Below are 14826 nucleotides of genomic sequence, written 5' to 3'. Positions count from 1 at the left end.
TTTAAAAAACAATTTAGGAAAAATCGGTTAAAAAATATGAATAAAATTACAAAAAAAAAAAAAAAAAACAAATATTTGGATGTATTACTTGATGAGTGATGTTAGGAATAATAAGCCTATTCCAGAATCCATTAAAAGCTCTACATAAGCTCCACTATCCTGGAAAATGTGACTAAAATCATGAGAATACCGAATGTCGGGAAGTAACAAAATATGGGGCTATAGAAAAACGTGGACAAATGTAAACAATAAAAATCTGTTAAAAATACCGAATATAGGGATTAACCGCAATAAGAATCTTGGGTCTATATACAAAATGTTCTGCATTGGGAGTTAGAATACATTTCAAGCTTCAAGTAGCAAATTTAAATCAAAATACCGAAGATCAGGATGTAGAGTTATGTGGGAGCTCTACGACGTGGTCCGTCATGGATCATTGACGAACTGAACCTTAATAAAAAAAAATGAAAAATATAATTTTTTTAGAGTGTAAAGTATTACTCAACACTCATTTTGAGGTGTTACAAACGGAATGTCAAAGTTGTATACCCTCCTTGGTTTTGTGGAAGGTACAAAAAATTGTAATGTTTTAAGAGTGAAAAATCATAAAGTACACTTAACCGTTTTTAGGTGCAGAGGTTTACGTATGTATGTTCAGAGTTTCAATTACCATATTTGAAACAATTCCGTTAAAAATTGTTTCAAAGAACATGCATAACAATAAATATTTTGAGGTAACGTTATATGTTTGTTTGTTTGATGTTCACTTTAAGTCAAATATTCGACAAGGTTTGTTTGTTGAAATAGTTATCAAACAATCTCATATATATATATTTTATATATATATATATATATATATATATATATATATATATATATATATATATAAATATATATATATATATATATATATATATATATATATATATATATATATATATTTATATATATATATATATATATATATATATATATATATATATATATATATATATATATATATATATTTGAGCGTGTTATACACTGGAAAAAAAGTTTTTATTCTTCGATATAGTTTTGGGATTTTTTTTTGTGTTTTTCTATATAGTAAGATAAATAGTGGTTGTTTAGTACAGTTTTTATATACTTCGATTTTTTGCAATTTATTTCTAGATAAAATATCACTTATTATTAAAAGCGTACAGTTTTTTTAAACTTGATGCCAACTTCATGGCTCTTCGAGCACTTTAAATTCGAGTCATTGAAGTTAAAGAAATACGGAATAGGGGAAAAGAGATGTTTGATAAATGTCTCAATCATTCGCAGACTACTGCTGGTGCTGATGTTGAAGATATGACATCGTCACAGGGCAAATAACAAACCGCTTTCAAGGCATATATTAATAGTTTGACTTTAATAAATATTGGTGTCTTCAATGGTGATTTTCTACCATAGCCAACGTTCCGAGACTTATTTTCTGCGGTAGTTTTATACCCTCCACCATACTATGGAGGGTATATTAACTATGTCATTCCGTTTGTAACTCCTCGAAATACTCATGTCAGACCCAACAAAGTATATATATTCTTGACCAGCGTATAATTCTAAGTCGATTTAGCGATGTCCGTCTGTCTGTCCGTTGTAATCACGCTATCTTTCGAACGAATAGAGACAGAAGGCTAAAATTTTGCACACATGTTCATTTTTCCAGTGGGCAGGTTAAGTTCTTAAATGGGCCATGTAGGTCCACGTCTTCGTATAGCCCCCATATAACGGTACCTCCCGATATTCGGTATTTTGATGATTTTAGCGACATTATTCAGCGGAATTGTTTCAAATGTGGTATTTGAAGTTCGAAAGGAATACTACAGCCTAATACAGAAAATTGTCTGTGCAGGTACACGTCTTCATATAGCCCCCATATAACGGTACCTCCCGATATTGGGTATTTTGATGATTTTAGCGACATTGTTAACTGGTATCGTTTCAAATTTGGTATTTGAAGTTTGAAAGGGATACTACAGCCTAAGACAGAAAATTGTCTGTGCAGGTCCACGTCTTCATATAGCCCCCATATAACAATAGCTCCTGATATTCGGTATACCGCAAACGGTAGTGACTCCTATCAATCTATTCTCTCCTGTCATATATGTTGCATTATCATTTAGGCTACAAAAGGGTGATTTTTTTGAGGTTAGGATTTTCATGCATTAGTATTTGACAGATCACGTGGGATTTCAGACATGGTGTCAAAGAGAAAGATGCTCAGTATGCTTTGACATTTCATCATGAATAGACTTACTAACTAGCAACGCTTGCAAATTATTGAATTTTATTACCAAAATCAGTGTTCGGTTCGAAATGTGTTTTTATCGACAAATTTTGTACAGCGATGAGGCTCATTTCTGGTTGAATGGCTACGTAAATAAACAAAATTGCCGCATTTGGAGTGAAGAGCAACCAGAAGCCGTTCAAGAACTGCCCATGCATCCCGAAAAATGCACTGTTTGGTGTGGTTTGTACGCTGGTGGAATCATTGGACCGTATTTTTTCAAAGATGCTGTTGGACGCAACGTTACGGTGAATGGCGATCGCTATCGTTCGATGCTAACAAACTTTTTGTTGCCAAAAATGAACTTGGTTGACATGTGGTTTCAACAAGATGGCGCTACATGCCACACAGCTCGCGATTCTATGGCCATTTTGAGGGAAAACTTCGGAGAACAATTCATCTCAAGAAATGGACCGGTAAGTTGGCCACCAAGATCATGAGATTTGACGCCTTTAGACTATTTTTTGTGGGGCTACGTCAAGTCTAAAGTCTACAGGAATAAGCCAGCAACTATTCCAGCTTTGGAAGACAACATTTCCGAAGAAATTCGGGCTATTCCGGCCGAAATGCTCGAAACAGTTGCCCAAAATTGGACTTTCCGAATGGACCACCTAAGACGCAGCCGCGGTCAACATTCTTAACAAATCCCTCTTTATTATCAAAGGACCTAATCATCCAACTGGGTTTAAAAGTTTAGCCATACAGGATAACACTTCTCGCTTACTATAACTAGGTTTTTCTACATTGAAATAGGATAAAATGGTTTGAGCATTCCATCTAATTCCTAACGATAATGTCTTAATTAATTCATCACGTGACTTTTAAGCAAGGGACAATTTGTGATAACTTGCTAGCACATCATACACCATCTAAGTATATGCGCCACTAAAAACAATTAAAAAAGCTGAACGTTTGGCTGGGTCGAACTTTTAATACCCCCCACCATTAGGTACAAATTTGACAATTCCCAAAAAAAAAAAAAATAAATAAATAAATAAATAAAATAAAATCCGTTAAAAATTCTGTTAAAATCTTAAAAATACCGAATGCCTATACGACGACGTGGACCTGCATAGGCAACTTTTGTCATAAGTTATTACAATATTTAAATGCGAAACTTGAAGAAAAATCTGTTTATAATGTAGCTAAAATCATCAAAACACCGAATATAGGGGGTACCGTTATATGGGGGCTATACGTACCTGTACAGACAATTTTCTGACATGGGTTGAAGTATCCATTACGAATTTCACATGCGAAATTTGAAACAATCCCGGTAAATAATGTCGCAAAAATCATCAAAATACCGAATATCGGGGGGTACGGTATATGGGGGCTATACGAAGACGTGGACCTACATGGCCCATTCTCTTTTTTATGCTGCAGCATCTATTACGAACTTCAAATGCCAAATTTGGAACGATTCCGTTAAATAATGTCGCTAAAATCATCAAAATACCGAATATCGGGGGGTATGGTATATGGGGGCTATACGAAGAAGTGGACCTACACAGATTATTTTCTGTCTTAGGCTGTAGTATCCATTACGAACTTCAAATTCCAAATTTGAAACAATTCCAGCGAATAATGTCGCTAAAATCATCAAAATACCGAATATCGGAAGGTACCGTATATGTATAGATATCCCGTCGAAGCATTAGAAGGCAATCTTCTAATATAGGTAACAGAAGATTGCCTTCTAATGCTTCGACGGGATGACCCAATACGACTTCAATGATAAGCTGGGCCCACGAAAAACCCGGATTCGGGAAAAAAAACCCTCTACAAAACTCCGGATCCGCCTGTTGCATTCCCGCGTAATGCTCCCTTATGTTCTCCGGTGTGGACCCTGATGGCTTCACTGTGTACTGTAATGGCATCACCTGAGCCACGTTACATTTTGAGTCCGTTTATGCATGGGTTCTACCTTAATAAGGGGAAAACATTCCAATTGTAGTCTATGCGCACCAGACTGACAATTTGTACTATGTCCAGAGCAGGAATTAAATTTTTCGATTTCTCAATTTCATTGAAACGGACTTGGGAATAGGATTTTCAAAAGGAAGTAATGGAGACATTTCAGAGAAAGAATTGGGGACGGATTTTCCCTAAATTCGGTATTGTGACGTGTTTGCGTGGAAGCATTCATAGTTCGGCTGCTTTTTAACTTGTTTAATAACAACTGGCTAAGTGACATTTAAAAATTATGCCATTTAATAGGAAAACTAGTGGTGAAGGGTTAAGTTTTAATTTAGCAAGAAAAGCATTGAAATCAACATATGACAGTGTCCGCATACTTGTTCACAATCAATTGACGTTTTTATGCAATATTCCTGTTCTTGGTAATGAGACTTATTTTGAAAACTATTCAAAGGTTGGTAATGAGTGTAATTCGGCGATGTAGACAGGAAGATATTCTGATAGGTGCAGACCTTAATCGAAAAATTAACTTGCAGGGTACTCATATCAATACTTTACCATATATGGGTGGAGCCTGTTCCACATTCTAATGTCAGGATATATCCTACGATCATAGCCTATTCGGACGCAGAAGATGTAGGCAAAAGTCTTCTTCGGCTTTGAGAAACAGGGGAACCACATAAGCGGACTATTCTGCCTCCTTTCGATAATTTTTTTGAGGATATTAACAAACCTACGACCGTCCCAGACTCCGATCAGATGAGACCAGTTTCGACATCGTCACCAAGCTCGAATGTTTGCTCCTGGCCTCATAATCCTGAAAAGAGAAGCTAACTACAAATTTCAGGGTGGTTTTCGATTCCTCAAGCAAAACTTCATGTGGTAAAAGTCTTAACGACATTGTGTATGGGCCCTACTTTACAGTTAGTCTTAATCCTACTTATATCAAGGCGGAGGTTATACAAGTACATTTTGAATTGTGATATAACACACCCCTCTTCTGAGAACAGTTTTTAGGGAATCGCCCGATCAACCTGTTCAATATTATGAGCTTCAGACAGTTACTGTGCACCATATTTGGATAAACGCATTTTATTGCAACTAACTGCTGATACAAAAAAATATTTTTTTTTTAGTTGCGCATATACTTAGATGGTGTATGTATGTGTATGATGTGCTAGCAGGTTACCACGAATTGTCCCTTGCTTAAAAGTCACGTGATGAATTAATTAAGACATTATCGTTAGGAATTAGATGGAATGCTCAAACCATTTTGTCCAATTTGAATGTAGACCTCCTTTTTCAAAAACCTAGTTATAGTAAACGAGAAGTGTTATCCTGTATGGGTAAACTTTTTAACCCAGTTGGATGATTAGGTCCTGTGATAATAGTAGCTTAAATGATAATGCAACATTTATGACAGGATAGAATAGATTGATAGGAGTCACTACCGTTTGCGACGGCAAGTGAATGGCAAAAGTTTGTCGGAACATAGGGGTATGTCAATTCTACTCAAATTCCTCTTTAGTTAGCCCTCGTTGGGACATGCAGACTGTCAGGTATAGCTTCACGTTTTTTCTTATGCTTCAGTAAAGACATATAGGTAATATTCACCTGTAATGTCTCTCCGACAGAGAATATTTTTACTGAGTTGCTTTCATGTAAAACCAAGGTGGCTCCCGTTAAGTTCGATTTAAGACGTTGGAACTGTGTCGAGCCGAAATGACTTCTATTCGGAAGACTGCACTCACACTGTGCCTCAAGCTCAGTGGTAGAAGTTACGGAAGCAGCTCCTATCCGGGAGATTGTACGCCTTCCCTTGAAATAATTAATAATTCCGGAACCGCGGTTCAGAATAAGTCGGCTCCGTCGACCGCTCCTGTAGGGAAAAACTCAGGTTCGAGCCTTAGCAATCAACGATGTGCGCTTTGCAATCAGGGCCAAAAAACTAACTAAAAAGCGTAACTGCCCTAAGTTTCATAGACTGTCTCATGCAGCGAAGGTTCGCGTCGTTGTGTCGAAGCGTTTATGCTCGAATTATGGTCCAACAACACTTCTTTAGAAATTGTTCAAGTCCGAGAAGATGCCAGATCACCATACTCTTTTGCATCCTACCAACAACTCCGTAACTTCTACCACTGAGCTTGAGGCACAGTGTGAGTGCAGTCTTCCGAATAGAAGTCATTTCGGCTCGACACAGTTCCAACGTCTTAAATCGAACTTAACGGGAGCCACCTTGGTTTTACATGAAAGCAACTCAGTAAAAATATTCTCTGTCGGAGAGACATTACAGGTGAATATTACCTATATGTCTTTACTGAAGCATAAGAAAAAACGTGAAGCTATACCTGACAGTCTGCATGTCCCAACGAGGGCTAACTAAAGAGGAATTTGAGTAGAATTGACATACCCCTATGTTCCGACAAACTTTTGCCATTCACTTGCCGTCGCAAACGGTAGTGACTCCTATCAATCTATTCTATCCTGTCATAAATGTTGCATTATCATTTAAGCTACTATTATCACAGGACCTAATCATCCAACTGGGTTAAAAAGTTTACCCATACAGGATAACACTTCTCGTTTACTATAACTAGGTTTTTGAAAAAGGAGGTCTACATTCAAATTGGACAAAATGGTTTGAGCATTCCATCTAATTCCTAACGATAATGTCTTAATTAATTCATCACGTGACTTTTAAGCAAGGGACAATTCGTGGTAACCTGCTAGCACATCATACACATACATACACCATCTAAGTATATGCGCAACTAAAAAAAAAATATTTTTTTGTATCAGCAGTTAGTTGCAATAAAATGCGTTTATCCAAATATGGTGCACAGTAACTGTCTGAAGCTCATAATATTGAACAGGTTGATCGGGCGATTCCCTAAAAACTGTTCTCAGAAGAGGGGTGTGTTATATCACAATTCAAAATGTACTTGTATAACCTCCGCCTTGATATAAGTAGGATTAAGACTAACTGTAAAGTAGGGCCCATACACAATGTCGTTAAGACTTTTACCACATGAAGTTTTGCTTGAGGAATCGAAAACCACCCTGAAATTTGTAGTTAGCTTCTCTTTTCAGGATTATGAGGCCAGGAGCAAACATTCGAGCTTGGTGACGATGTCGAAACTGGTCTCATCTGATCGGAGTCTGGGACGGTCGTAGGTTTGTTAATATCCTCAAAAAAATTATCGAAAGGAGGCAGAATAGTCCGCTTATGTGGTTCCCCTGTTTCTCAAAGCCGAAGAAGACTTTTGCCTACATCTTCTGCGTCCGAATAGGCTATGATCGTAGGATATATCCTGACATTAGAATGTGGAACAGGCTCCACCCATATATGGTAAAGTATTGATATGAGTACCCTGCAAGTTAATTTTTCGATTAAGGTCTGCACCTATCAGAATATCTTCCTGTCTACATCGCCGAATTACACTCATTACCAACCTTTGAATAGTTTTCAAAATAAGTCTCATTACCAAGAACAGGAATATTGCATAAAAACGTCAATTGATTGTGAACAAGTATGCGGACACTGTCATATGTTGATTTCAATGCTTTTCTTGCTAAATTAAAACTTAACCCTTCACCACTAGTTTTCCTATTAAATGGCATAATTTTTAAATGTCACTTAGCCAGTTGTTATTAAACAAGTTAAAAAGCAGCCGAACTATGAATGCTTCCACGCAAACACGTCACAATACCGAATTTAGGGAAGTACTAATATATGGGGCCTAAACGAAAACCTGGGCCTGCATAGACAATTTTCTGTCACAGACTGTAGATCCCATTACGAATTCTAAAAACGTAATTTAAACCAATTCCGGTGAACAATGACGATAAAATCATCAAAATAACAAATATTGGGAGGTACCGTTATATGGGGGCTATACGAAGATGTGACTTGCATAGACAATTTTCTGTCATAGGCTGCACTTCAAATACCAAATTTAAAACAATTCCGGTGAATAATATCGTTAAAATCATCAAAATACCGAATATCAGGAGGTATTTTTATATGGGGGCTATATGAAGACGTGGACCTGCACAGACAATTTTCTGTCTTAGGCTGTAGTATCCCTTTCAAACTTCAAATACCAAATTTGAAACGATACCGGTTAATAATGTCGCTAAAATCATCAAAATACCGAATATCGGGATGTACCGTTATATGGGGGCTATATGAAGACGTGGACCTGCACAGACAATTTTCTGTATTAGGCTGTAGTATCCCCTTCGAACTTCAAATACCACATTTGAAACAATTCCGGTGAATAATGTCGCTAAAATCATCAAAATATCGGGAGATACCGTTATATGGGGGCTATACGAAGACGTGGACCTACATGGCCCATTTACGAACTTAACCTGCCTACTGGAAAGATAAACATGTGTGCAAAATTTTAGCCTTCTATCTCTATTCGTTCGAAAGTTAGCGTGTTTACAACAGACAGACAGACGGACATCGCTAAATCGACTTAGAATTTTACGCTGGTCAAGAATATATATACTTTGTTGGGTCTGACATGAGTATTTCGAGGAGTTACAAACGGAATGACAAAGTTAATATACCCTCCATAGTATGGTGGAGGGTATAAAACTACCGCAGAAAATAAGTCTCGGAACGTTGGCTATGGTAGAAAATCACTATTGAAGACACCAATATTTATTAAAGTCAAACTATTAATATATGCGTAGAAAGCGGTTTGTTATTTGCCCTGTGACGATGTCATATCTTCAACATCAGCACCAGCCGTGGTCTGCGAATGATTGAGACATTTATCAAACATCTCTTTTCCCCTATTCCGTATTTCTTTAGTTTCAATGACTCGAATTTAAAGTGCATAAATATCAAGCTCTCCGTCTCGAAGAGCCATGAAGTTGGCATCAAGTTTAATAGAACTGTACGCTTTTAATAATAAGTGATATTTTATGTAGAAATAAATTGCAAAAAATCGAAATATATAAAAACTGTACTAAGCAACCACCATTTATCTTACTATATAGAAAAATACAAAAAAAAATCCCAAAACTATATCGAAGAATGAGGAATGATATATATATATATATATATATATATATATATATATATATATATATATATATATATATATATATATATATATATATATATATATACACTGGTGGCCAAAACTAAAACAACTGAAATTACAAGGAGAATGAATGCCCTGTAACTTTTTCAAAAATTAAGAAAATGAGAAAGTTTTTCTTGTTTTAAATTAGGTACTTTATTCACTTTTTAAAAACCTAAAACATAAAACCAAAATTCATTTTTATATAAAAAAATAATGTTTGGTAAAGTCAATTAACCCGATTTTGGCTTGGACAAAACAAAAGCAACTCTGTTGTACATTCATATAACCGCTGCACTTTCAGTTGTTTTTACTGTGATATTTATCGCTTTTTGCTTCCTTCGACAATTTCGCTTGTCATAAATCCTTTTTGAGAAGTTTTTTACAACAGTATGTGTTTTTCTTTTCGTTTTTTAAGTACTGCCCAAAAAATTTTTAAAAATGGCTAGAAGCAAATACAGTGCCTGAATAAAACAGCAAATTATCAGTGATAATCAAAACAACATATCACAGAAAATGATTTCCGAGAAATATTTCATAAATATTTATGTGATTTCATAATTATTTCTGTATACTAAGTCGGTTTTTTGAAACTGGATCAATAGTAACAGTCTATAACGGATGAAGGCCCTGAAAAACTTCAGCCCGTACTGATCCACAAATTGTGAGAGAAATAAAAAACAAATATTTAAGAGTTCAACTGGATTGGTGAGAGAGCAATCATTGGATATAAGCTCGAGATCAGTGCGTAGACGAGTAGTGACATCTGGTCTGCATGCCCGTAAGACATCAAAAAACCATTTATATCCGAAAAAATCAAAAAGGCTTCCGGAAATGATAATATTAAGTGGAATGAAGCTCAATGGAAAAAATATTGTTTCTGGGATGAGTCTACGTTTAATATTAAAAGCTTAGACGTGAAAAATTTTACGGTGAGAAGACCAAAAAAATGAAGGACTCAAGCCGCAGTGTTGCAAAGGTACAGTGAAGTATGAGGGAGGGTCAAAAATGGCGTGGCGCCAAACTTGGCCAAACTTGTATCAAAACTTGTCAAATATTGGTTGCGGGAGTCAAAAATTCATGTTTTGTTATGGCCGGCACAATCACCTGACCTAAACTCCTTAGAAAACCTTTGGAGTATCGTAGATAGGAAGATCAAGAGAGATTCGGAAATAAATAAGCACAACATTTTCTAAAGAATTCGGGGTGCCTGGGAAAGCACACCCAAGGATCAAATTAAGCGTGTTATAGATTCTATGCCTCGCAGGTGTGCAGCTGCTATCAAAAATAATGGTTCTGCTATTGAATACTATCCAAAATTTAATTATTTTAAAATAAAAAATCAAAAGTTGCTTTAGTTTTGACCAAGCAAAAATTGGGTCATTTTAGTTTTCCACATATTATTTTTCGTTCAAAATTATTTTTGTATTTTTATTTTTAGTTTCTTGAAAGTGAATTAAACCCCTCATTTAAAACTGGAAAAATAATTACGATTTGTTTATTTTTGTAAAAGTTACAGGACATTTATTGTCTTTGCGCTTTAAGTTGCTTTAGTTTTGGCCACCAGTGTATATATATATATATATATATGTATATATATATATATATATATATATATATATATATATGTAATGTAATTATATGTAATATTTGTAATATATATATATAATACACGTATAGTTTTTGGTGCATAAGATGGCAAGCTAAAATTTTGCACAGATCTGGCAGCAAATATTACATTTGAAAAGCACTGCAACCAAAAAGAATGTTATAGGGTTCGTTTGTACATAAAATACACAGGACCAGTTTTTGTGCTGTTTTGCACTTGTTTGATTTATACGATCATCTCACAATCACAGCAACATTAAACCCGGTTTGCGTTGACATACATACGCACACAGACATCAACAAAAAAAATTAATGTTTGTCCATTCGATTTTACTTTTACAGCCCACACTTACACTATTTCAACCGATTCGCTCTATTTTTTTAAAGTGAAACGACTCGGAAGCTCTCCCGCATAAAACTTAGTGAAGAGCCAGCCCCATATAAACTTCCACTCTTCGAGTAATCCCACTCCCGAGCACATTTCACTCCCGCATGAAAACGGTCAAAGCTGTGCTCTGGCATTCATTTTAATACCTTTCACCACAGAAATAGGATATTTTGTAAACTTTGTAACACCTTTAAATATATTTATTTAATTTAATTCGATATAAAATTTAATTCGATATAATGTTATTCGTCTGTTGAAATAAAGACACAACCTACATAATTTTGCGTAGCCATATTTTCCACGGAATTGTCTATCTACTTAATATATTTTAAAAATTTAAATTACATTATCCAACCGATCTCTTTGGTATTTGCAGTTTATATCGGAGCAAGGGAACATTGATGTACAGTGTATACCAACTGTAGAAGAAAACAAGTAAAAAACATTAAGTTCGGTCGGTCCGAACTAAGGGTAAAGAAAACATTACAACCCATTATGAACCACAAATACCAATTTTTAGACACTTTCATGGAAAAATGTGGCTAAAACGGGATACAAAAACGTGTATACAATGTTTCGCCAACGGAGCTAGAACCCATCATGACCAACAAATACTAATTTTTCGATAAATCCGTGAAAAATTTGACGAAAACCATCAAAATACCAAAAATCGGGAGGTATCGTTATATGAGGGCTATACCAAAGCGCAGATCCATACATACAAAATTTTGCCATACGAGCTAGAACGCACTAGGACACACAAATACCAATTTTTAGACAAATCCGCGAAAAAAGTGACAAAAATCATCAAAATACCCAATATCTGGAGGTACCGTTATATGGGAGCTATACCAAAACGTGGACCTATACATACAATATTTCGTCACCGAAGTTAGAACCCGTTATGACTTACAAATACAAAATTTCAGACAAATCCGTGAAAAAATGAGGCAAAAAGCATCAAAATACCGAATATCGGGAGGTACCGTTATATGGGGACTATACCAAAACGTGGACGGATATACCTTATTTTCAATACCAACCATCCTAGGCACAATACAAATTGTTGTGCTAAATGTTAACGCTCTACGTCAAAAATATAGCAAGTTGATATAATTTTATTTGTAAAATCTTTGGTATTGAAAATGGTCCAGGTTTTGGTATAGTACCCATATATCGGAACCGCCAGGTTTAAGCTGTTATACACATTTTAGTCATATGTTGGAATCGAATTTGATGCAGATTGCAGTTAATGATTTTAGTATGTAGGAAACATCGTTAAAATATTGTCCAAATTGTGGCATAGTCCCCATATAGCAGTACCTCCCGACATTCGGTATTGTTATAACCCCAGCCCCAATTGTTTTAAAATGTGTATTTCGTGTTTACTATAGATGCGATTTACTCCGCTAAAAATTATCAGCGATATTCGTTTTTTATAATATAAATTAATATTAATAATTGCGAACTCTCAATACTGAATATTGAAAGGTTCTCTCAATTCTGAATATTGAATATTATTAAGAGTTAGAAACGGAAGGTCAAAGTTAATAAACCCTTCATAGTACAGAGAAGGGTTTAAAAATAAAACACAGGATTTATTAATTTAAATTCACATAAAAGTGTTAGGTTTATCGAGATATTAAATATAGATTATAGTTTTTGACAGATATTCGGTTAACAGTGGGAAAATAAACGAGTAAAAAAATTTGATACTCGTTAGAATCTGCATTTTGATAGTTGAATGATGTTTAAAAAAGAGATATGCAGATTTTCACGAGTAGTGAATTTGATAATCTTTTAAAAGCAATGAATGTGTAAACAACAAAGGAAATGTAAATAATTATTATTCTAAATTAAACATTAGTCAGCCCTTGCCACATTTATATGTTATAACGCAACCACAAGAATAATAACTTATATTAACAAACGAAGAAAGACAGTGTAGTTGTGAAAAATTTGTTTTAATTCAATTTAATTTTTCCAAATTCAATAATATATGAACTCTAACTATAACAATTCGTTGGTAATGGAATCAGTTTAAAACGGCTGGATCGATTTAGATAATGTTTTCACAAATGTTCGTGATACACAAACTTAGGTTTTTATAAAAAAATGACCGCGCCCACGTTTGCGGCCATTATTTTGACTTACTTATATTTGCCAACAAATAATAAAGATATCTTGGAAAATGCAGTGATTCTTCCAATAGAAAACCAAGAGTTAACGTACAAACTATATCGTGAAATGCTGGGAAGCCTAATGTATTAAATGTTAAGCGTCCGACCAGACATATGTTATCAAATATCGTACATGGGTAGATTTCAAAACAGTTCAGTCGAGATACAGTGGTCTGCATTCCGTTCCAGTGGGCTGCATTCCACCATACATAGTATGGAGGGTATATTAATTTCGTCATTCCGTTTGTAACCCATCGAAATATCAATATATAATTTTAGATCCAACAAAGTATATATATTCTTGATCAGAGTAAAATTCTAAGACGATTTAGCCCTGTCCGTCCGTCTGTCTGTTGTAATCACGCTACAGTCAAAATGAATTAAATTAAATTTGAAGACATTCGGGCTCTTATATCATATTTTTTAAGAGTTATATTTATTCAAAATGTTGACCCTTTGTAAGAGAGGCACATGATGGAGTGGACCAATATTATCCATTTTGGAACGAATCCTAGAACTGGAGCAAATATTAGGACCTGCAAAATTAGAGAAAATTTAGATTATTGTTTCCCTTTCTGTAAACAAAATTTATTTTTTGAAAATTTCGACCTTATGTGGGGGAGGTATCAGAAGGAGTGGACCGATATTGCCCATCTCCGAACTCGATCTAAGTTAGATAAAAATATTACGGTGTACCCAGTTTGGACCAAATTGGATACTCCCTTCGACAGTTATCGTGCGCACCAGCCAGACAGACAGACGAACGGACGGACATCGCTAGATCGATTCCAAATGTCCTGAAACGGATTTGGTCCAAAGAGACCTAGGGTCTAAAACCATTATTTCAACTAGGCACGTTTTGACCGTATCAAATTGTATATACCCTCTGTAGCCATATGGCTCAGGGTATAAAAACATGTTTAAAATTTCAGAGACACATCTTAAATGTGTCCCCTATCGTAATATCAAATGTCGAACGAAGAGACACACGGACATAATTTACATATTTTATTTATTATTATACATATTAAGTTTGTCATTTTGTAACACCTCGAAATATACATTTTAGACCTCACAAAGTATATATATTCTTGATCAGTATACAATTCTATGTCGATTCAGCGATGCCCGTCCGTCTGTGGAAATCACTCTATCTTCTGAACGAAATGAAGTAGGTTGATAACATTTGGTCAAATGTGTATTATGTCTGCAGGACTTTTGGTAATGTAGGTCCACGTTTTGGTATAGCCCCCATATAACAGTAATTCCCTATATTCGGCATTTTAATGAATTTAGCGTCATTATTAACTGAAATTGTTT

At 35.2% G+C, this 14826-nt stretch overlaps 1 protein-coding gene across 2 annotated transcripts in view; it reads left to right on the top strand.

Annotated features, from left to right (window-relative positions):
- LOC101896953 (hemicentin-1) overlaps nt 1-14826 on the top strand; it is a 1222160-nt gene that overhangs the window by 1176947 nt on the left and 30387 nt on the right. The gene's annotated exons all lie outside the window — the stretch shown is intronic.

This window comes from Musca domestica, unplaced genomic scaffold (assembly GCF_030504385.1).
Source record: "Musca domestica strain aabys unplaced genomic scaffold, Musca_domestica.polishedcontigs.V.1.1 4, whole genome shotgun sequence".
Classification (NCBI taxonomy): Eukaryota; Metazoa; Arthropoda; class Insecta; order Diptera; family Muscidae; genus Musca; species Musca domestica.
This window is presented reverse-complemented; position numbering and strand designations above follow the sequence as displayed.